Genomic DNA, 21,820 nt, shown 5'->3' on the forward strand with positions numbered 1-21,820 from the left:
CTCTAAATTGTAAAGCAGCAAGTGAGAAGGCAGAATTGGAGTTTCACATTGAGGATTTGTATTCCTGCAAAGTAGAAGAACTCAAGCAATTTTGCAAAGATTTTGGATGTCCCATGAGGAGCAACTCTAAGAAGGTTAAGCTGCAGAAAGCCTTAGGGGTCTGGTGGGAAGCCAAAGAGGCTGAGGAGACAGGGGATGCAGAAGTAGATGAGGATGCACAAGGGGATGGTTTCAGGTCACAGGATCTGCCTGTGTCCAGAGCAGCCTGCAGGGCTGGCAGCAACCATTCTGCTAGAAGTTTTTTCCCAGAAGAGTTGGAGGAAAGCCAGAGGATCAGAGAGCATGAGCTGAGGGTCACGAGGTTCTAGGCAAAATGCAGAGGAGAGGGTTCATGCCTTGGAAGAAATAAAATTGACCTTGGCACATGAATTAAGAATCAGGCAGCTTGATTTGGAGCTCAAGAGGCTTGAGGCAACGAGGGTCTCAGCTGAAAAGGAAAAGTGTTTAGCTCAGGAAGTGAGCTTTGCTGAGTTGGAGGTGGAGTCCAGCTCAGATGGTGTCAGCAAGATTTTGTTATCTAGTGCTGAGGGAGAAGTACAAACACCCAGAAATGTGGCGCATGACTTGAGGGAGGGGGTTAACATGCGCCAGGGGGTTCAGCTTTATGAGGTAGCTCCAGTGGTGTGCAGTGTCCCTGAAGTAGTTTGGGGAACTGACACAGGGGATCATATTCCTAGTGGTGGGAGGGACACTCTACTGACTCTAGATGATAGGTGCAGGGAGAGGGGTTCCACATGGTAGAAGTCCTGGTGTGTGAGTGTGGAGACCGCCCGGAAGAGTGTGGGTTGAGTGACAGAGACAGTCAGACACTGTCTTGCCAATCTCAGGAGAGTGGTGTGGGGTACTTGTGTGAGGCACTGGAGGGTGAGGCAAAGGGTGGCTTGATTAACAACTTTGGGGGGCTGTGTGATTCATTTGTTGGAGAGCATATGTTAAGTCCCTGTTTTCCAGAGCTATGCCAACACCAGGTGGAGTGTGAATTCTCTGATTCCATGGAACTTGCGTTGGAGGAAGACCTCTTGGTGGATTCCAGAGGGTCTGAAGAGGCATTTGGGAGTGATCCTAAAAGAAGTGGCTCAGGTATCTTCCAGACCTGTGTGGTGGGAGAGGTTCAGAGTAGCCCAGCTAGGTCCTGGTGTAGTGGGATGGGTATAGGGGCTCACGTCCTGTCTCAGTGGAGAAGGAGTGAGTGTGGGCTGTGTCCCAAGGTGCCCGAAACCCAGTCTCAGGGCATGGAGGGTTCCCTAAGGGAACACCAGGTTGGGGGCCTAGGCTGTACTAGTAGGCCATTCGGGGGGGATCTCCTAGTGTCAGGAGCACCTGGAGCGTCTGTAAACAGAGCTCCAGTGGATCTGATGTCTGGCGGTGCCGCTCCTAAGTGGAGGGTGCAGAAGTCCAGATTAAGGGGTGAGAGGGGGATGTGTTCCCCAGTGGAAGAACCAGTGGATCAGGGGCCAGCCAGAAGGGCTGAGCCTATTAGGAGTGACCATGGTGACACCTCTTCTGGCCTGGGGATCTTGGCCCACTGTCAGATGGACAAGGGTCAGGAGATCTGCACCAGGCAGACTGTCACACAATGCATGAGTTGTGTGTTACCCCCTGTGGGATGCTGTGTGCACCCCCACAAGTCCTGGCATGCCAGGCAAGTGCTCCGCTATGAGGTTCAGCCCCAAGGTTGGGAGGCCAGGTTCAGGTTCTGCCTGACCGGGAGGGAAGTATGACCGTAAGCCGTGTTCTGACCGGTTTGTCTTCCAGGGATACCACTCCAGGTGGGAGGGTGCAGAACTCTGGAAGGAGGTGCAGAGGGAGGGAGTCCTCGCCTCTGACCCCGGTGCAACCTGAGAGTTTAGATCCTAGGTTGGGAGACCAGTTGCAGGAGAGAGGTCCTGAACTGGTGAAATAGTTGTGTTCTGAGGGTGCCTATCCTGGGAGGAGAGTGCGGGACCCCTGAAGGAGAGGTAGGGGGAGGAGAGCCTTACCCGTGACCTCCGGTCAGCCTGAGGGTGTGGACCCTTCGCTGGTGGGCCAGTGTCAGGATGCCATACCTGACTTGGCAGGAGGGAGAGTGGTGGAAAGGTGCCAGGCACCTGGGGCTACTGCCCCCCACTTTCTGACGCCACAGAGGTTAGAGAGGCCTGACAGGCATGAGGCTTGGCTCTCATCACTGACAGCTGTCAGTGGCCACTGTGGCTGGTTGTCCTGGTGGACAGAGTTGCCCCTGGGAGGTAGACTGGGTCAACTGTCTACCAGTGCGGCCACGTCTCTGAGCAAAGTAAATTTAGGCGCTGCACAGATGGGGCCCCCAGGTGAGGAGAAGGGCCCCCCAAGGCTTAGCTTAGTGGGCCCAGAGAGTATAGATAGAGGGATCCAACTGGGTTCAGGAAGTCATCGAACAGGAATAGACCCCTGCTGTTTGGGCCAGGTTCCGTGTTCTATCGCCCCAAGCAGGGAATCCCATTGAGGTATCGATTGGTCTACCCTGGCTTTAGGCTGGAAGGGGGTTGTGTTGTAAATGGCCATTTTTGCAGGGTTATCCCTAAACTTTTTGCTTCTTTCTCCTTTGTTTTTCCTGACCTGTGGTTGTTGGCTATAGAACTCCGGGCATTTTATCACTGCTTATCAGTGCTGGAGTGCATATGCGCCCTGTGTAAATTGTTATAGTCATTGGTTATCCATGATTGGCATATTTGTCTTACCATTAGGTCCCTAGTAAAGTGCACCAGAGTGTGCCAGGGCTGGTAATTCAAATGCTACTAGTGGGCTTGCAGCACTGATTGTGCCTCCCACAGTACTAGCCCTAAAATGATGTCTCAGGCCTGCCACTGTAGTGCCTGTGCGCAGTTTGTTAACTGCCATGTTGACCTGGCCATTGTGCCCACTTGCCAGGCCTCACCTTTCCATTTTCTTACACATTGGACACCCCAATGGTAGGCCTAATGACCCCCTTGGGCAGGGTGCAGTGTATGTGAAAGGTAGAACACATACTAGTGTGGGTAACGTCCTGATAGTGAAATACTGCCAATTTTGTTTTCCACTATTGAGATGCTATCTTGCCCATAGGACAGAATGGGGAATGCTGTGTAACATGTTGACCTGCATATCTTTGTATGTAGAAAACAACGGGAGAGGAAGGGAAGAACAACTAAGGAGCACTCTTACTCCCCTCGGAAAATACAGACAAATCAACAGAAGAGTGTTCCTTATTTTAGACGAAGAACAGGCATTTAGAAAAACCCATTAGGTTTTTAAGAGTATAGCAAAACCCATTAGGTTTCTAAGAAAGCCCTCACTCACCAACCTAGTTGGTGACATGCTTCATCATCCGGCCCCACCAGGAGAGGCCGAATGCCACCCTGGTGTGCTGCAACGCCAGAATTACTGCGGAGCTGGTAACAAGTGATTTGTGAAAGGTGAAGAGTGAATTTAAAAATGTCTAGACTGTGTCAAAAAAATATTTTATTAGTTTTGCCAATCAGACATGGATAAAAATACAGTGTGGGATAAAGAACTAAATTAATTGTTCAGTTTTATCCCTAGAAGTGTGGTCAAAATGTTTCTGCCTATGTGTGATTGTTAATCAGGCTTTCATCAGGACCAGAGTGTAGTGAACCTCGGCGGTATGGGCACGCTAAGGCCCACCCTGACCAGAGGTTACTTGTGTGAATTTTTTATTAAAAGCACAAAATGTTAAGAGATCCTCTTAATTGGAGAGGAAGCGAGTTTATTCTGTTAAAAAATTTGACAAATAGAAACAGACAAACAAATAATGAAAACAAAAGAGAAGAAAGATATATTATCAGTACGATCTTTTGTAGCTTGTCACGGCAGAGAAAACATGCATCAGTGCTCTTCGTAGTGGACTACTTAGCAGTACCACTGATCTCGCTTGCTGCTATCGGTGAACTTGTGCATTTATAAGGACTACGGTCGAAATTGATGTGTCTAAGGGCTGTAATCCCCCTATATGCCTAGTGCAGCGTAAATAATCTGCGTAAAAAAGGTTGAGGGCAAAGGTGTTCAATATGCCCAGAATAGCGTTTTAGCAATAGCAAGTGATCTATGAGGAAAAAAATCGCTAACGACAAACAAAGACACACAAAGTGCTACTGAGCAAGTCTAAGGCAGTAGGAATAGATAATAGATACCTTACGGGAAATGTAATCACTAATTACACCATGGGTCACGGGAGGGGGGTGGTGGCAAAATGGCACACCCTGGATAGGGAAGAGAAATTAAAAGGTAAAAGTTATTACTCAGGAAGAGAAGATTTTAGAAGGTACTTAGCTCGTGGAGAGATGGCTGGACTCCCACCTTCAGCGCCAGGCACCCGCTTGGTACCTGTGTGTACCCTCATGATACCGGACCCAGTCATTACTAAAACAGGGATCCAGGAGTGAATTTAAACCCAGCTCGGTCGGTGAGAGGTTCGGTGTGGCCGAGCACGTCATCACGCAAGCGTGGATGATGCGCTGAAAGGTGGCCAACCAGAAAAGCTGAAACTCGGAGACCGAGTAGGCATCCAATCGTGAGATGCGAGAGTGGGTTGCCATGGGGTCTCCATGGTAACTGTTGAGTTTAATCATGGGAACACGTCTATGGATAGGTAGTTTTGTTCCTAAAATCGTGTGTTGGATAAAAAGAAGAAAAAAGAGGACAATCAAAGGGAATAAACTGTTACGGGACTAAGCAATAGTTACAAACTATTGTCTTAAAGTTTAAAGATGAATCAATACACAATCAACGCATGTTCAAGCACAGTCAGTGCCAACTCATTATTGCAAAGATATTCAATCCGCTCGGAGTACGGAAAGAAAAAATGCACGCTAGTTGATCAGCGAGTGAAAAACAAAGGAAGGCGCTATAAAACAAAATGAAATTACAAAATTACAAATGGATGTTTCCAGAGGAAATAAAGATGCCAGAGGAGGATGGCTTAGTCCCAAGGTCAGGTTAGTAGGTCTCATAGTCAGAACATGGTGTGGATAATGAACATGATAAGATAGATACAGAGAGCTTGGGGGTTGGGGGTTGGGTTAATTGTGTAGCATTGTCCCCCCTGGGATATTGTCATTCAATCCCCGGTGGTGTGTACCCAATCGATAAACCCACCTCTGTTCTTTCTCGTGTAGGATTTTCTGAACGTTCCATTGTGTTTTGATCTGTTCAATAACTGTCCATCTTAGGTCGTTAGTTGTATGGTTGTGTTGTAGAAAATGTTCGCTAAGTTTTGTGGTGATGTGTCCAAATCTGATGTTGCTGCGATGGTCACACACATGCAATTGCACTTTGCGTGTAGTCATGCCCACATAACATAACCCACAGGGACAGCTTATCAAGTATACCACATTTGTGGAGTTATAGTTAGTGTGGGCCTTCTGTGTCCATATTTTTCCAGGTTCGAGGTCCAAGGTTTTTGTATGTGATGTAAGATGGCAGATACTGCAATTTGAGCAGGGATAATGTACCGTCACTCTAGGTAAGCCCCATGCATCTATGACAGATGGAGGATCCGTTATGGGTCTGTCTTTGGGACGTGTATTTACCAGGGTGTCTCTGAGACTACGTCCTTTCTTAAAGGAAAAAAGGCGTTTCTCCCATTTCCTGTTATTACTATTAAGGATTCTCCAATGTTTGTTGATGGTTTTTTGACAACATCTGAAGCACTACTGAAGGTAGTGACGCACGTCAGAGGGATTTCATTTGTCTCCTTCGGTATTTCCTCTAGGAGGGCTTCTCTTGGTTGATTACGTGCTCTTTTGTAGCCCTTGTTAAGAACAGTATCTGGGTAATCATGTTGTTTGAGTTTTACAGTCAGGTCTGATGACTGTGTGCGAAAATCTTCTAAGTGGCTGCAATTTCTTCTTAGATGTAAATATTGCCCGTAAGGAAGGTTCTCCCTCAGGGGTCTTGGATGAAAGCTGCAGAAGACTAAGAGATTGTTTTTCGCTGTTACTTTGTAATGTGTTTTGGTAGAAAAATGCCCATTGTGTTTAGAGATTACCACATCTAGGAACACAACTTCCTGTTTGTCTGCCATGTGTGTGAATTTAAGGTTCCGATCCAGTGTATTGATCCTGAGTAAGAACTCTTGAAGGGATTCTTCCAGTCCTCGCCAAATCATAAGAATATCATCTATATACCTCTTCCAAAAACTTATGGAAGAGGCAAAACGATTGTTGGTATTTTGAATAAATTTACATTCAAAATCATGAACATAAAGGCCCGCCACACTGGGGGCAAAGTACTGCCCATAGAAGTCGCAGTTGACTGGAGGAACAGAGTACCTTTGTATTCAAAAAAATTATTTTTTAATGCTAAAGTTGCGCATTCCAAGATGAATTCTTTCAGTGTTGAGTATTCCCAGGGGGTTTTGTCGAGAGCCTCACCCAGGACTCTGATGTTATCGTCATGGGGAATACTTGTGTAAAGACTCTCAATGTCCAAAGTTACAAGTATTGTTGAATCAGTGTCAAACTGCAGGTTTTTAAGTAAATTATGGAGGCTTATTGTGTCCTTAAGATAAGTCGGAGTCTGTTGAACTAGGGGTTTAGGAAATCATCACAGAAGCGTGATAAAGGCTCAAGTTGAGAGCAAATGCCTGAGACGATGGGACATCCAGGTGGGGGTGTTTTGTTTTTATGTATTTTTGGTAACGTATAAAAGTAGGGTATTACGTTGCCCCCCTCTGTCAAAAATTCAGCTTTGTGTTTAGTAATGTGGCCATTCTCCTCTGCCTCCATCACCAGGCTCTTTTTGTGAGTCTTTAGTTCTAGGGAAGGATCCCTAGTCAGTGGTTGGTAATTCTTAGTATCTGCCAAGAGATGTAGGCATTCTCGTTCATAATCCGTAGTGTTCTGGATCACCACTCCCCCACCTTTATCTGCTGATTTTATCGTAATGGCGATATTGGTTTGCAGGTTTTCTAGGGCCTTAAATTCCAAGGCACTCAGATTCTTAAATGTTTTGGGTTCCTCCAGGGTCTCAATTTCATTAAAAACCGCCTGCTCAAAAGCAGTGATTTCTACTGGCACAGTATGCGGAGGTGGATTAAAGGTAGATTTTACCCTGAAACCGGTGTCTCCTAGACTGTGTTCTGAAGCTGTCGGGTCTTTACCTTCGAAGAAAGCTTTTAACTTCAGTTTTCTGAAGAAGTTCGAAAGTTCACAATGAAGTCTGAACTTATCCAGACGGGCAGTAGGTACGAAGCCTAACCCCCTTTCGTGGACTTTGGTTTCTACTGCAGATAAAGTAAGATCCGAGAGGTTAACAATCAGACTCCCTGGGCACTCGTACTCGCCTGTTGGAATTTGCTCAGAGTGTTGTTTCCCACTTGGTTGTCTTGCTCCCATTGAACTTGGGTCTGTCCTCTCCTCTTTCCTCTTCCTCTGCGGCCTCTCTCTAAAAAAGGAGGACGGTAAGAATTTGTTTGAAAGTGGGGGGTTTGTATGAAGCCAGGATTCCAACCCATCATCAGCATTTGAGGATGTTGAAAATGCATAGGGTGCATCCCTCCTCCTGGAATAGGGTATGGTGGCCACATTGGTTGTTGGAAATTGGGCCTGGTTGCGCCTCGTGTCCCTCCTCTTTGTCTCTGCCTATAGCTGCCATTGCTCGATCCACTGGTGTTGGAGGAATTGTCATCTGAAGTGTCTGTGTTGGAATTAAACCTACTCGGTGGTGTGTAGGTTGGATCAGCATAGGGGTAGACTTTGTTGAAAGTGAATTTTTCAAGATCTGTTTGAAATTGCATCACTTTCGTCTGGGTCAGGCTGTCTTTGTATTCTGTAATATCTTTGTTTCTGTCATCCAGTCTCTTTTTATATCCAGTCAATGTTGTTTTGAAATGGTTTTCCGTTTGTTGTATTTCAACCATAAGTGCTTCAGACAGTCTTACCGCTGTTTTTATTATTATCACCAGCCAATCGCGTGTGCAATGCCACGCGGCCATTGCACACTCTTTTCTGAAGATAGCATCTTCTAAAAAGATACGTGGTGCGTTAGTCACAAGGAGGCCTTTTGGTGCGGTGGTTGTACGGAGATATTCCGTGAGAATTGTCCTGTGTAAGATTGTGTGGATTATATTCTTTTTTAATTCTGACAGTTTACCCCATTAACTCTTGTGGGTTATAGCTTGTGAAATGGAAAGGTCTGCAAAGAGTGAAGTGCGTGCCAGGATTGCATCCACCTCTGATTCTGGTTAGGTGAGTCCCAGATTTTCCATGGTGATCCCGAAGGGTAAGATATATCCCAGACAAAAAAAATTGGTTGGAGAAATAGAGAGAAGGTCAGTAATAGATCAAATCTCTCCCTATAAGAGAACTCTCACAGCTGTGCGCTGCTAAATATGTAGACAACAACGGGAGAGGAAGGGAAGAACAACTAAGGAGCACTCTTACTCCCCTCAGAAAATACAGACAAATCAACAGAAGAGTGTTCCTTATTTTAGACAAAGAACAGGCATTTAGAAAAACCCATTAGGTTTTTAAGAGTATAACAAAACCCATTAGGTTTCTAAAAAAGCCCTCACTCACCAACCTAGTTGGTGACATGCTTCATCATCGGGCCCCACCAGGAGAGGTCGAATGCCACCCCGGTGTGCTGCAACACCAGAATTACTGCAGAGCTGGTAACAAGTGATTTGTGAAAGGTGAAGAGTGAATTTAAAAATGTCTAAACTGTATCAAAACATTTTTTATTAGTTTTGCCAAACAGACATGGATATAAATACAGTGTGGGATAAAGAAATACATTAATTGTTCAGTTTTAACCCCAGAAGTGTGGTCAACATGTTTCTGCCTATGTGTGATTGTTAATCAGGCTTTCATCAGGACCAGAGTGTAGTGAACCTCGGCGGTATGGGCACGCTAAGGCCCACCCTGACCAGAGGTTACTAGTGTGAATTGTTTTTTTTAAAACACAAAATGTTAAGAGATCCTCTTAATTGGAGAGGAAGCGAGTTTATTCTGTTAAAAAATGTGACAAACAGTAACAGACAAACAAATAAAGAAAACAAAAGAGAAGAAAGATATATTATCAGTACGATCTTTTGTAGCTTGTCACGGTGGAGAAAACATGCATCAGTGCTCTTCGTAGTGCATTACTTAGCAGTACCACTGATCTCGCTTGCTGCTATTGGTGAACTTGTGCACTTATAAGTACTACGGTCGAAATTGATGTGGATAAGGGCTGTAATCCCCTATATGCCTAGTGCAGTGTATTTAATCTGCGTAAAAAAGGTTGAGGGCAAAGGTGTTCAATATGCCCAGAATAGCGTTTTAGCAATAGCAAGTCATCTATGAGGAAAAAAAAGCTAACAGCAAACATACACACACATAGTGCTACTGGGTAAGTCTAAGGCAGTAGCAATAGATAATAGATATCTTACAGGGAGTGTAATCACTAATTACACCATGGGTCACGGGAAGGGGGTGGTGGCAAAATGGCACACACTGGAAAGGGAAGAGAAATTAAAAGGTAAAAGTTATTAATCAGGACGAGAAGATTTCAGAAGGTACTTAGCTTGTGGAGAGATGGCTGGACTCACGCCTTCAGTGCCAGGCACCCGCTTGGTACCTGTGTGTACCCTCGTGGTACTGGACCCTGTCGATACTATAACGGGGATCCGGGAGTGAATTTAAACCCAGCCCGCTCGGTGAAAGGTTCGGTGTGGCCGAGCGCGTCATCACACAAAGATGTTCAATCCGCTTGGAGTACGGCAAGAAAAAATGCATGCTAGTTGGTCAGCGAGTGATAAACAAAGGAAGGCGCTAAAAAACTAAATTAAATTACAAAATTACAAATGGATGTTTCCAGAGGAAATAAAGATGCCAGAGCAGGATGGTTTATTCTCAAGGTCAGGTTAGGAGGTCTCATAGTCAGAACATGGTTTGGATAATGAGCATGATAAGATAGATACAGAGAGTTTAGGGGTTGGGTTAATTAGGTAGCATTGTCCCCCACGGGATATTGTCATTCAATCCCTGGTGGTGTGTACCCAATCGACAAACCGACCTCTGTTCTTTCTCGTGTAGGATTTTCTGAATGTTTCTTTGTGTTTTGATCTGTTCAATAACTGTCCATCTTAGGTCGTTAGTTGTATGGTTGTGTTGTAGAAAATGTTTGCTAAGTTTTGTGGTGATGCGTCCAAATCTGATGTTGCTGCGATGTTCGCACACATGCAATTTCACTTTGCGTGTGGTCATGCCCACATAACATAACTAGGCCTGGGCAAAAATTTCGTTCCGTTCGCGGAAATTGCGATAATTTGACATTTTTGCGTTCCGCGGAGAGCGCGAAAATGTCAAAAATTCCGGTTTCCGCAGCTTGGCGATAATTTGTTTCTTGCTCGCGCTGTAAAATGATACATTCTCGCGCGCGCGCGATCGCCTTACCTGAATCCCTGCGTTCGCCGACAAGTTTTCTTGATCCGGTCGCGTTCTCCATGAGATGTTGTATTGTTTTTAGCCATTTGCGCTGTCTCGCGACAGTTCGCGCCCGCAGTGACGTCATGCGTCGCGCGATCACGTCTTTCTTCTCGCGATCATGCACCGCGAGAACAACTCAAAACAAGATGGCCGCGCCCGCAAGCAGCCACATGGGTAAGTTGGCGACCCGCAACCATGCAGAAAATCGCGCGAACATGCCGGAAAAAAACTTCCGCATCTTCGCGATATTTCTGCTTGTTTGCGATAATTTTAAACATTCTCGCGATAATTTGCGAAGGTTAATTCCGCAAATTCCGCCCACCCCTAAACATAACCCACAGGGGCAGTTTATCAAGTATACCACATTTGTGGAGTTACAGATAGTGTGGGCCTTCTGTGTCCATATTTTTCCAGGTTCGAGGTCCAAGGTTTTTGTATGTGATGTAAGATGGCAGATACAGCAATTTGAGCAGGGAAAATGTCCCGTCACTCTAGGTATGCCCCATGCATCTATGACGGATGGAGGATCCGTTATGGGTCTGTCTTTGGAGCGTGTGTTTACCAAGGTGTCTCTGAGACTACTTCCTTTCTTAAAGGAAAAACGGGGTTTCTCCCATTTCCTGTTATTACTATTAAGGATTCTCCAATGTTTGTTGATGTTTTTTTTTACAACATCTGAAGCACTACTGAAGGTAGTGACACAAGTCAGAGGGATTTCATTTGTCTCCTTCGGTATTTCCTCTAGGAGGGCTTCTCTAGGTTGATTACGTGCTCTTTTGTAGCCCTTGTTAAGAACAGTATCTGGGTAACCACGTTGTTTGAGTTTGACAGTCAGGTCTGATGATTGTGTGCGGAAATCTTCTAAGTAGCTGCAATTTCGTCTTGATGTAAATATTGCCCGTAAGGAAGGTTCTCCCTCAGGGGTCTTGGATGAAAGCTGGAGAAGGCTAAGAGATTGTTTTTCGCTGTTGTTTTGTAATGTGTTTTGGGTGAAAAATGCCCATTGTGTTTAGAGATTACCACATCTAGGAACACAACTTTCTGTTTGTCTGCGGTGTGTGTGAATTTTAGGTTCTGAACCAGTGTATTGATCCTGAGTAAGAAGTCTTGTAGGGATTCTTCCGGTCCTTGCCAAATCATAAGAATATCATCTATATACCTCTTCCAAAAACTTATGGAAGAGGAAAAAGGTTTGTTGGTATTTTGAATAAATTTACTTTCAAAATCATGAACATAAAGGCCCGCCACACTGGGGGCCACGGTACTGCCCATATAAGTCGCAGTTGACTGGGGGAACAGAGTACCTTTGTATTAAAAAAAAGTCCCTGCATATCTTCCCATAGGAGCAAGATGGAAAATTGGAGTCTGGTATCCCTGAACTCAGAATTTAATAATACATCCTTTAGGAGGGATGGTTTTTAAATTCTGTGTTGGAAAATAGCACTTTTCGAAAGTGGCTATTATCTTGTTCAACCTTTCTGTGTGCCTCTGCATGTTTGTGGATCGACTGGCTGGTTTGAGAGTGACAGGGGCTGGGGAAGCTCCAGGAGTCTGGGTAACTCAGCACTAGGCTGAATAGACCTATCTGCATTTGGAGTGGTGCGAGGAGTAGCACCTGGGCAGGATAGGGCCGTGCCTGCCATCCACAATGCTGGCTCCACCCCCTGCTGTGTGTCTGATTGCCCTGGTCCACACTCACAAAGGAAGAATATGTGCACTGGCAGAGTGTCCCCAGAACTGGTTTGCACTGGATCCAGGACCCCTCACACATAGAGAACAAAGACCTTTGGGGTACAAATACTAGAGCTGGATCCCCTGAAAGTTAGACTACTTTGTTATCAAGAGGAATCCCTGACAAAGAAGATCAGCTGAAGAGACTGAGGAGAAGTACTGCCCTTGCTGTGTGTCTGGGGTTGGCCTGCAATTTGCTGTTTCTACTGAGGAGAGGACCAAGGGACTTTGCTGTGTATTGTGTCCCCTGCTTGAAGAAGGACTTTGCTGTGTCCATCTGAAGAAAAGTCTCCAAGGGCATGAGAAGAGCTGGCCACCTGTTTCTGAAGTCCCAGGCACAAAAGGACTTCACCGCCAGCTTCCCTGAACTTCCTTGCTGGGAGTTCCAGTCTGCTAGGAGGGCCTGTAACTGTGTGTGCGGCCTTTTTGCTGCTGGGAGCTGGAAGCTCGACGCAATGAGAGAGAAGCATGACGCCGTCGCAGCAGCCGCTGTTGCATCATTGAGGAAGGGTGTCGCACCTGCCACTGTTTGCCATCGCATCACCGGAGAAGCGTGTCGCACGGCCTGTCGCGGCGCAAAAAACCAACGAGTTCGCCGCACGGCCATCGGGCGTGCATGCACCCGCCTCCACATTGTCGCATCGCAATAAAGACGACATTTTGTCGCATCACACTGGATTATCGCAACGCATCAAGGCTCCATCTTGTCTCATCGTAACCGGAGTGCAGGAAAAATCAACGTATCGCCTTCTCTGCGACCATTTTGTTTGTTTTGCGTTATAGATCCCAGGTACTTTGAGACAAGTTCTTTTTTGCAACAACCCTTTTTAAAGACATTCTACTGAGTTTCTCTATGTTGGATTTTTGTTGTTTTGGTCTTGTTTAGTTTAGATAAAGATATTCTATTTTGCTAAACTGGTGTGGTGTCCATTTGTGGTGCTTTCACTGTGTTACTGTGAGTGTTGGTACAAATACTTTACACATTGCCTTTGGGATAAGCCTGTCTGCTCGTGCCAAGCTACTAAGGGGGTGAGCAGGGGTTATCTAAAGAGCGTATCCCCCTTACCCTGACTAGATGCAAGAGTTCCTATTTGGTCAAAGGTACCTACCTCTGCCAACTAGAGAGTCCCATTTCTAACAAGGACAAAATTAAAAATAGTAGAATTCGATATATGAATTCTTAAATTATTGTGTAAAACACAGTTCTTGCTGGACACTCTCTATTCTCAGGTTATGGGCGGTCACACCAGTCTGGAGTGAAATGACACAAATCCTAACAGTTCGTAAGAAAAGATTTCCCCAAGTATGTGTATCCACGCAGTGCCAGAAAGTCACCAACAATGAGACAGGTTATGCTCCTCATTGGTATTACTGTGCTCTAGCCGCCCTCAATATTATGCAGATCGACTACGGAGGCGTCACCAGTCCCCATGTGAACAATACTTTTGTATGGAAATGAGGCGGGGTGGGTGGCAGCTTCTGTACCATGGTCACATCGCTGTAGTCACCTCTTCTGGGTGGACTGTGGTGAAAGATCAGACTGCACGGGCTATCCTCATGCGCTGTGGTGTCTTCGAGTCAGATACAGCAGTCCTGGCAAAGTGAAGATGTGGCGGTCTCTGTCGGTCAGGCCTGCACTGAAGTTCATCCCTCTTCTCGGAGCTAGCAGTTGAGGGGAGATAAGCCACGCTGGGCTGTCTGTGGGAGGCGCATCTGCAAAGAAGCCAGCAGACATTGCAATCTCGTCTAGGCAGGGCAGACCCAGCTGACTCTGTTGGAACATACCACAGATGTGTGCGTACGTGACACAACAACAGCACACATGCCAATCATTTATCAGAACATGGCACAGATGTGTGCGGCTGTACAGAAAGGGCTGCAAGCACCCTACTTATAGGACCCGGACAGGTTGTGGTGTTACAGGCAGGGTAGGACTCCAGGTTGATCGAGGCTAGCAGTAGTCCTTGCAAGTATGAAGTCTTTGATGTCCCTGAGACTTCTGGAACAGTGTCAAGGTTACAATCCCTTGGATGCATGTAAACTTTTTTAAAGGTTGTAGAGAGTAGATCCGGTCCTTATCACTGCCCAGACAAGAGGTAGACAGGCAGCAGGCGAACACAGCAAAGCAAGTAGCAAAGTGGCAGTCCCTCCTGCAGCACAGCAATCAGCAGGCCAACACAGCAAAGCACTTTGCAGAGTGGTAGTCCCTAAAGCGGCGCAGCTCCTCTTTCTGGCAGAGTCTCCTCAGGTCCCAAAAGTGAACTATTTTGGCAGCATCAGGGGTCCAGTACTTATACCCCAAATGTGTTTTTGAAGTGGGGAGACATCAAAGAGGCCTTTGAACCACACAAGGTCCCTGTCCTTTCTTCCATGGCTCCAGACACACTATAGGGGAGTATGTACTACAGGGCAGACACAGCCGTATTCAGTTGCAAGTGCCAGCTCCTGCCTCTCACTCTAGCACAGGGAGACCCATCAGCCTGTTGATGATCCATCAGGATATGCGTGGCACACCTCAGCTCCCTTTATGTGTGACTGTCTAGAGGGAATGCACAAAGGCCAGCTGTTACCCAACCCAGACATGTATTAAGAGACAGGCAGAGGCCCAGAATGGTTAAAGTAAGAAAATACCAAGATTCTAAACGTTAAGAAAAACAAAAGGTGGGGGTTGGGCCTATTTTGTGTCAGCAAGTCTAGGCCACTGTTTATTGAACATACACCAAGAAAGCACCAATACTGACACGACTTTGTATACCTTTTTAAGTGGCCCATCACAACTCTTAATCTATGTGATCACAAATAATTTATTTTATTCTTATTCATTACTAGTTCAAACACAAAATGTTATCAATCTGTGTGAAGATGACTGTCATAAACATAGAAGGAATACAGAGAAGATGGCATACACATAAAAAAAACAATGTATACAAGACAAATAATATGTCAAACCAACATAACAGACAAACATTTAAGAGCATGTCCCAGTTCACAATGTTACCATGCTTAGAGTACAGCGCATTTGCGGTTTAGCACTGGTTAGCAGTGGTAAAGTGCCTAGAATCCTGAAGCCTGTGCATTTTCACTTAAAGGAACACAATCTGACGCTGCTAGGAAGCAGAGCAGAGACCACAGCAACTTTTCTTTTTGTCTGCACACCCAAATAATTCTGAGATGTCCAGTTATGTACTGATCTAGCCTACTGAAACACATTCTCACTCTTGTTTCAAGGAAGTGTTTTACTCCTTGCATCATGTCTGGTAGGTCATGTCCAGACCACATTCTTCAGGAAGAGGTGTGGATTTAAGGGTCCAGATACTCTTGGAGTAACCTAAAGGAAAATAATTGCCTCTTGGAGCATTTCTGACTTTCGCTTTCAAACTCATCTCAATCTTAACAGATACTTAATTGCAGCATGGGAACCATGGGCCAAATTCACATGTGTAGATTTACTCATGGTACGTTTCCTGTTTCTGATTGCAGAATTACATGTCTCCATGGTGGAGCGTCCTACAACAGGATTTACACTTGTAAAGTTACCACAAGTACCTTTTAATACGTTTGTGGAGAACCCCTCTACTGAGGTAGAGATCTTCCAAAGGAAAAGAGTGAGGAAAATTGTTAAAGTTTATTAGCCTTTAATGCTCCCAAGAGTCATCTAGCGGTATTGAAGTCCCTCATATATCAAATGTCAGTGTCGTTGTTAGGGCTGGGCAATGCCTGCCAAACGTCAGTCTACTACCCTTAAAAGGACAGTTGGGCTGGTACGCTGTCAACTACATATCAAGTAGATCACAGTGCAATATACTGTAGACATCTACTGCTTTCGTTTCACTGTCTTTTCAACAAATATGGCGGTCTGAATTATGTGGCACCGAGGCTAATTAAGCCGCACTTTCAACCATGGCTGTCAAGCAGCTCTGGACCTTTCTTTTTCACCAACAATTTTTTGCATGGGAATTTTAATCCATAAACCAGTGTTAAGCAAACCTACATTTCCTGTTTGTTGGAAAGTCAGAGCTGTCTTGTGGTGCCATAGGTGGCATGGGTCCATTTGGCAGCTATGACAGAGAGATCAAGCCAGCAGCCTGACTTTAAATCGTTTTCTTTCTAATACATGAGCAGACAATGTACATCATTACATGAATTACATCATGATTAATTACATTATTTACATTTTCTGATATATGACCAGAAAATCAGATAACAAGAGAGTACAAGAGGCTGTACTAGAGCGTGCAACAAGATCTTACTGTGCATACTGTTTTTAAGAAAAAATAATGCATTTAAAGTAAGCAAGTTTTTATAAATAAAGGACCACTTATAAGAGGAGTTGGTCTAACAGCTAGGGCGGTCGACCTCGAATCTGGGGAACTGGGTTCGAGACTCGGCAATGACGCTGAACATCCGGTTATTCTTGGCAAATCACTTAATCTCCCCCTACCTAACAAAAATGAAAGTGTGCTCATGTAACGCAACTGGTGCTATGTAAAGCGCTTTGATACCCGATATGAGTCAAGTTCGCGCTATACAAAACTCCGTAAAATAAAAATAAAAATCTGCCCAGTCCCCTCGCAAATTAGACTGAGTGCCTGTTGTGTGACCTTAAGCTCTGGTGTGAGTGGATACAACAGAGCGGACTGACATTATCCTGTGATCCTCAGACTACATACAGCACAAGCATGTATATAGTAAGTGGGAGCATAGACATGATAGCAGGATAGGTAAGGATGGTATTTCCGCTGTGCAAACTCGGAACTCAGCTATGTCCACCAGGATGGACTTTTTTCTCAAACTGAGGGTTAAATCACGAATTCAGTGATATTACAACGATAGTGAAGCAGATTGTGCCCCAAACATTTTTGTCAACTGGATGCACTTGCAAGACAGGCAGCTAAGTCTACCTACCACAGTCCCTTGCATAGTTGCCTGCCTGACGTGACTGGCCACCCTATCTATATTGGCCTAAACCCTACTCAAAGCATTCAAAGAAAGTGTGACTAACTGTTCCTCAGCCAAAATCACCTTTAAGAAAAAATGGGCCACACTAGTTCTTAAAATCCATTGATTTGACTAGCTCTTTTCCTACCTCTACCATTTTTATGAGGGGACGAGGCTGGGCTTCGCTAGACAGGTGACTTGCTTTCTGCCACTATCCTATATGAGTTAATTTCTCATTTACTGCAGGATATACAGAGATCTTACAGTAAGCCGGGGGACTTTTTTATTGACCATGGCTCTTCATGTATTTAACGAGAACATATCTGACATGGTGGGGCTGACTTTGCTTGGCCAGGGATGTGCTATTTTCTCAAACTTCATTTTAGTAATTTCGAGAAGTGCTTTTTGAAAGCTTAACCAACTGTCGGCCTTTTGTGAAGTTAACCATTTTTAATGCAAATTAGGACAAATTCAGCAAAATGCAAGTTTTGAGTGAGAAAAAGTGTAAAGCTCACTTTCACAGGAGAATTGACCCTCAAAAGGAAAAGTGTTGCAGGCAAACTCTCCAGTGTAACCTTTCTTGCTTTTTGTTTGCTTATTACTTGTTAAAAAGATTTTGCTAAGATGACAAACATTACAAACTTACAAAAATGCTTGGTAATATACTTTTAAACCCTCTTCCTAACTTAATGTGAGTTCCTGACTATTGAGATTCCAGTCCTGGCTCCGAGGCAAGCAAGGCCAATGACTTGAAAGAGCATGGAGGTAAAGCTCTCCTCCTACCAGTTGCCATATCTGTAAAGAGTGGCCAAAGTCTGAATAAGGAACAATAATTACGTTTTCTCCCTTCAGTGATGATCCATGTAAAAAGAGTCCAGTGACTGAATGGATATGGAGACCTAAATCCGCTCACTGAAGTGGTGTTATCTCTAAAGAAGACCAAAGTACAGAATTAGTACAGAGAATGACTCCCCGTTCCCTCCAGGGAGTATCCCTATAAAGAGGGCACATGGATTGAATAGGCATGGAGACAAAACAACCCACTCCCCAGTTTGGATTTCTTCACTTAGAGAGGCCACAGATTGAAGGGCCATGGAGAAAAAGTCCCCTTCACCAAGTGGTGAGTTATATAAACTGTAAATAATTCTTAACACAGAGAATAAACCCTCCTCCCCTTGAGATAATATAGAGGTTGCAAGGATTGGATGGGCATGAGGATGAACTCCCCTCTCAAAGGTGGTGATATCTGTAAAGAAGTAGTCATTTTGAGTAATTAAAGAGCATAAATCCCCCTTTTCCCCTGAGATAATCCCTGCAAAGAGGGGCCAAGGATTAAATAGACATGGAGACAGCACGTCCTTGCCCCATTAGTGATATCTGTACAGGAAGAGGTAACAGATTAAACTGCTATAGAGACAGAACTCCGGTTCCTCAGTTGGTGATATCTTTAAAAGAAGTCTTAGCATTGAAAAAGCAACAAGACTGAACTCTCCCTTCATGGCAGATGTTATTCAGTTGCTGATGGAATGCTGTACCAGACTTCTTGTTTACTCTTACATGCAACCTTCGATAAGACCAAGGAGCAACAGAGCATGGAGACTGAATTGTCTTACACTTGGAGGTGATTCAGTGGATGGTTTAATGCTATAAAAATCTACCTACTTATTTTTTAATTTCCTAATGGTATGGGTCACAATACCATCTGAGAACAAAAAGCACCAGTGGTCACTCCATCAAGGATTTTACCCTGACTCCATAAGCAACCAAGGGGGATATTCTCAAGAACGTGTGATTACTACCGCAAAAGTAGCTTAACGCAACTACTCACATCGTAGTCTATCACGGGAAAATAACACCTTGTCAACGTGGTATTCTCAAGACTGCGGAACCATGCGATAGGCTCACGATAACGTGTCAGATGTCAGCAATAAAGTCAACGTGACGCTGCAAAAACGCAAAACACCAGCGCCCAAAAAGTTGCGATGATGCCAAGCGCGACACTAAAACCAGCGAAAATCAGCCACAGGCCTGCAATTTCCACGCGCCATGCCGGAAAAATGCATCATAAAAGACACGCAAATATAAGGGAGATAAAAAGCAACTGCGTAGCACCATGGATGCACCCGGACCGAGTGCAGAGGCCAACGCGAACCCCACAAGCCCCACAAACCACCAGCAAGGAACAACGGGGTCGGGGAAAGCCAAGGAGAAGAGTGAGAGAAGCCGGGTTGCAGTACGCAGGAATGCAGTCGGAGTGTGAGGAGGTCAATGGAGGAGGACAAAAGGCGCTGGCATGATGTGAAAAGCCAAACCAAGCACAAACCCGCTGCCAACAGGAAGGCAGCAACGGCAACCGGAGGTGGGAGTCCTGCGCCACAGGTGGAGCTGGAGGAAACTGAGCCCACAGTCATCAGTGTGGAGACACTGCAAGGAGGTGGGAGTCAGGACACAGCCCAAGAGGACCTGACACATCAACAGGGTGAGTAACGACCAGGGACTTGGGGGACGTGGGGAGGTGGGCACAATGGCACACATGCACAACGATGTGTAGCACACTGCACACCCACAATGGCCCCGGAACATGTCCCTCTTCCCTGTGGCACACAGCAGCACACACATATAGCAATAACAGCACATCCACATTGACAACAATGTGGCACAAAGTGCAACGCCGACACTGCAGAACAGAGGACACAACTGGCTGCGCTCATGTGCTGAAACAGGCCAACCACATCTAACAGAGCAGGAAACTGTGAGAAGGAAATGTATGCATGCAAACCCACATCCGTCCTGTAGTCCAAATCTCCACTGTCCCACATCAAAATCCAGCACCTTCCAAACAGTTAAAATGTACATAGTCATACAGTCTGCATGTAAACAAGGACAATGCGCCAACATACATCTCAACACAATGTCAACATGCATCTCCCCTTCACATTGCAGCGGGACAAACAACACCTCATGCAGAGCAGACCAGACTACCCATCAGTGATGCTGGAGAGGACCACCCCACCATTGGCACCGACACCCTACAACAGCCCATGGACATCTTAGGCAACCTACCCCCAGGAGCAGGGCAGCCAAGCCACACAGAGGAGATCCCAGCTCCTGCACGGACCACACAACAGGAAGCACCTGCCACCACATCTGGCTCTCAACACGTCACCTAGGCACACATCGCATTCCAATGCCAGGTGTCAGAATGACAAAAGGAGGTGGCTGCGGGTGGGGCCTAAACCCATGGAACATGAACTAGACCACATGCGTGGTTGTCTAAATCCCCTCAGGGACCACCTACACCACACCAAGGAGACCCACACTGCGACAGAGACACATGCATGTGCATATTTACAGTACTGAACCATGCCCAGAGGCCCCTCGCTGGACCTGCGTATGACGGCCCAGTAGACTCCTCTAAAGTATTGAGTGGGTGACGTAAAAGCTACATGTCCAAGGTCTAACACGCTGTCTGAGGTGACATGTTGGCGTCAGCTGTACACAACACAATGTAAAGTTGTCGGGCCCGGGGCCCTCATTCATACATTATGAACACAAGGACACACTCAGATAGTTCGTGGAACTGGCCACGGGCACGTGCACCCGGCCCCTTTATTGGCAGGGCCACACATACAGTGACGCCTGTGCTGGATGTGTGTAGGGTGAGTGTAAGCAAGCCCGCAAGGAGTTGTTGGTGCTGGCAAAAACTTGAACAGTGAACAGCAGTAAATCAGAAATAGAAAACACCAGCATAACAGAGACAACAGTGGAGCATCATGGAGGTTGGAAGTAGACCTGGCGGTGGTGGCGTGTGCCTCCTGCCGTGATGCGTTGTCCGGGCCGCTCAGGGTTCGATGTGATGTGTAAGCCCTGGTGTAACACAGTTGAGGCCGGAGGCAGGGGACAGCACAGGGCCACAGACACATGGCGTCGATGATACCAAGGCCATCGTCTCAGAGGCCATCCAATATCTCAGAAGACTGGGTCCCTGACTTGAGCTGCACAGAGTTAGTGGCCCCGGATGCACTGTTGCCGGCACAGGCACCCCGCCACAGGATGGTGACTTGCGGTTCAGTGAGATGGGCAACTCGAGCTGAGCGGGTCCTCATCGATGTCCGAGGTGAATGTGGCAGAGGGTTGCGGGGGACAGTGGAAGGTGTCCTCCAGGGCATGATGAAGAGGGTGGAACTGTCCAGAAGCAGCAAATAGAGGAGTGGAATGCCATGGGATCGTTTTTGCCACAAAGTCAGTATCACCGACATGATGGTGACGACAACCCCAAGTCCATGGACTCAGTCGCCACCAAAGTCCAAACAGAAAGTGTACATGGGTCTCGGGGAACAGACTTAGTAGCACCGGGCCCGAAAGGGGACGCAGTCTGCAATGAAGCCTGTACAATGACATAAAGTCTGCCATACATAAATCAAGACTGAGTTCGAAATGTGTGACCTACTCAACCGCAGTGTAGGCCCAAGGCCGTGGTCAGTGCGGGCCAGATGCGGTTCAGTGAGCTCCTTCTGGAACTCTAACACACGATGTTGACATGGCATATGGGGGTGACTTGTGGTTGATGGAGGCAAAAGCACCAGAGCTGAGAGGGTGTTCAGTCAGCGACGATGATGTGTCCTGCCTGGTACGAACTGGATTGGATTGGCGTGAGGCCTGCTGGA

Source organism: Triturus cristatus, chromosome 6 (assembly GCF_964204655.1).
Source record: "Triturus cristatus chromosome 6, aTriCri1.1, whole genome shotgun sequence".
NCBI classification, from domain to species: Eukaryota; Metazoa; Chordata; class Amphibia; order Caudata; family Salamandridae; genus Triturus; species Triturus cristatus.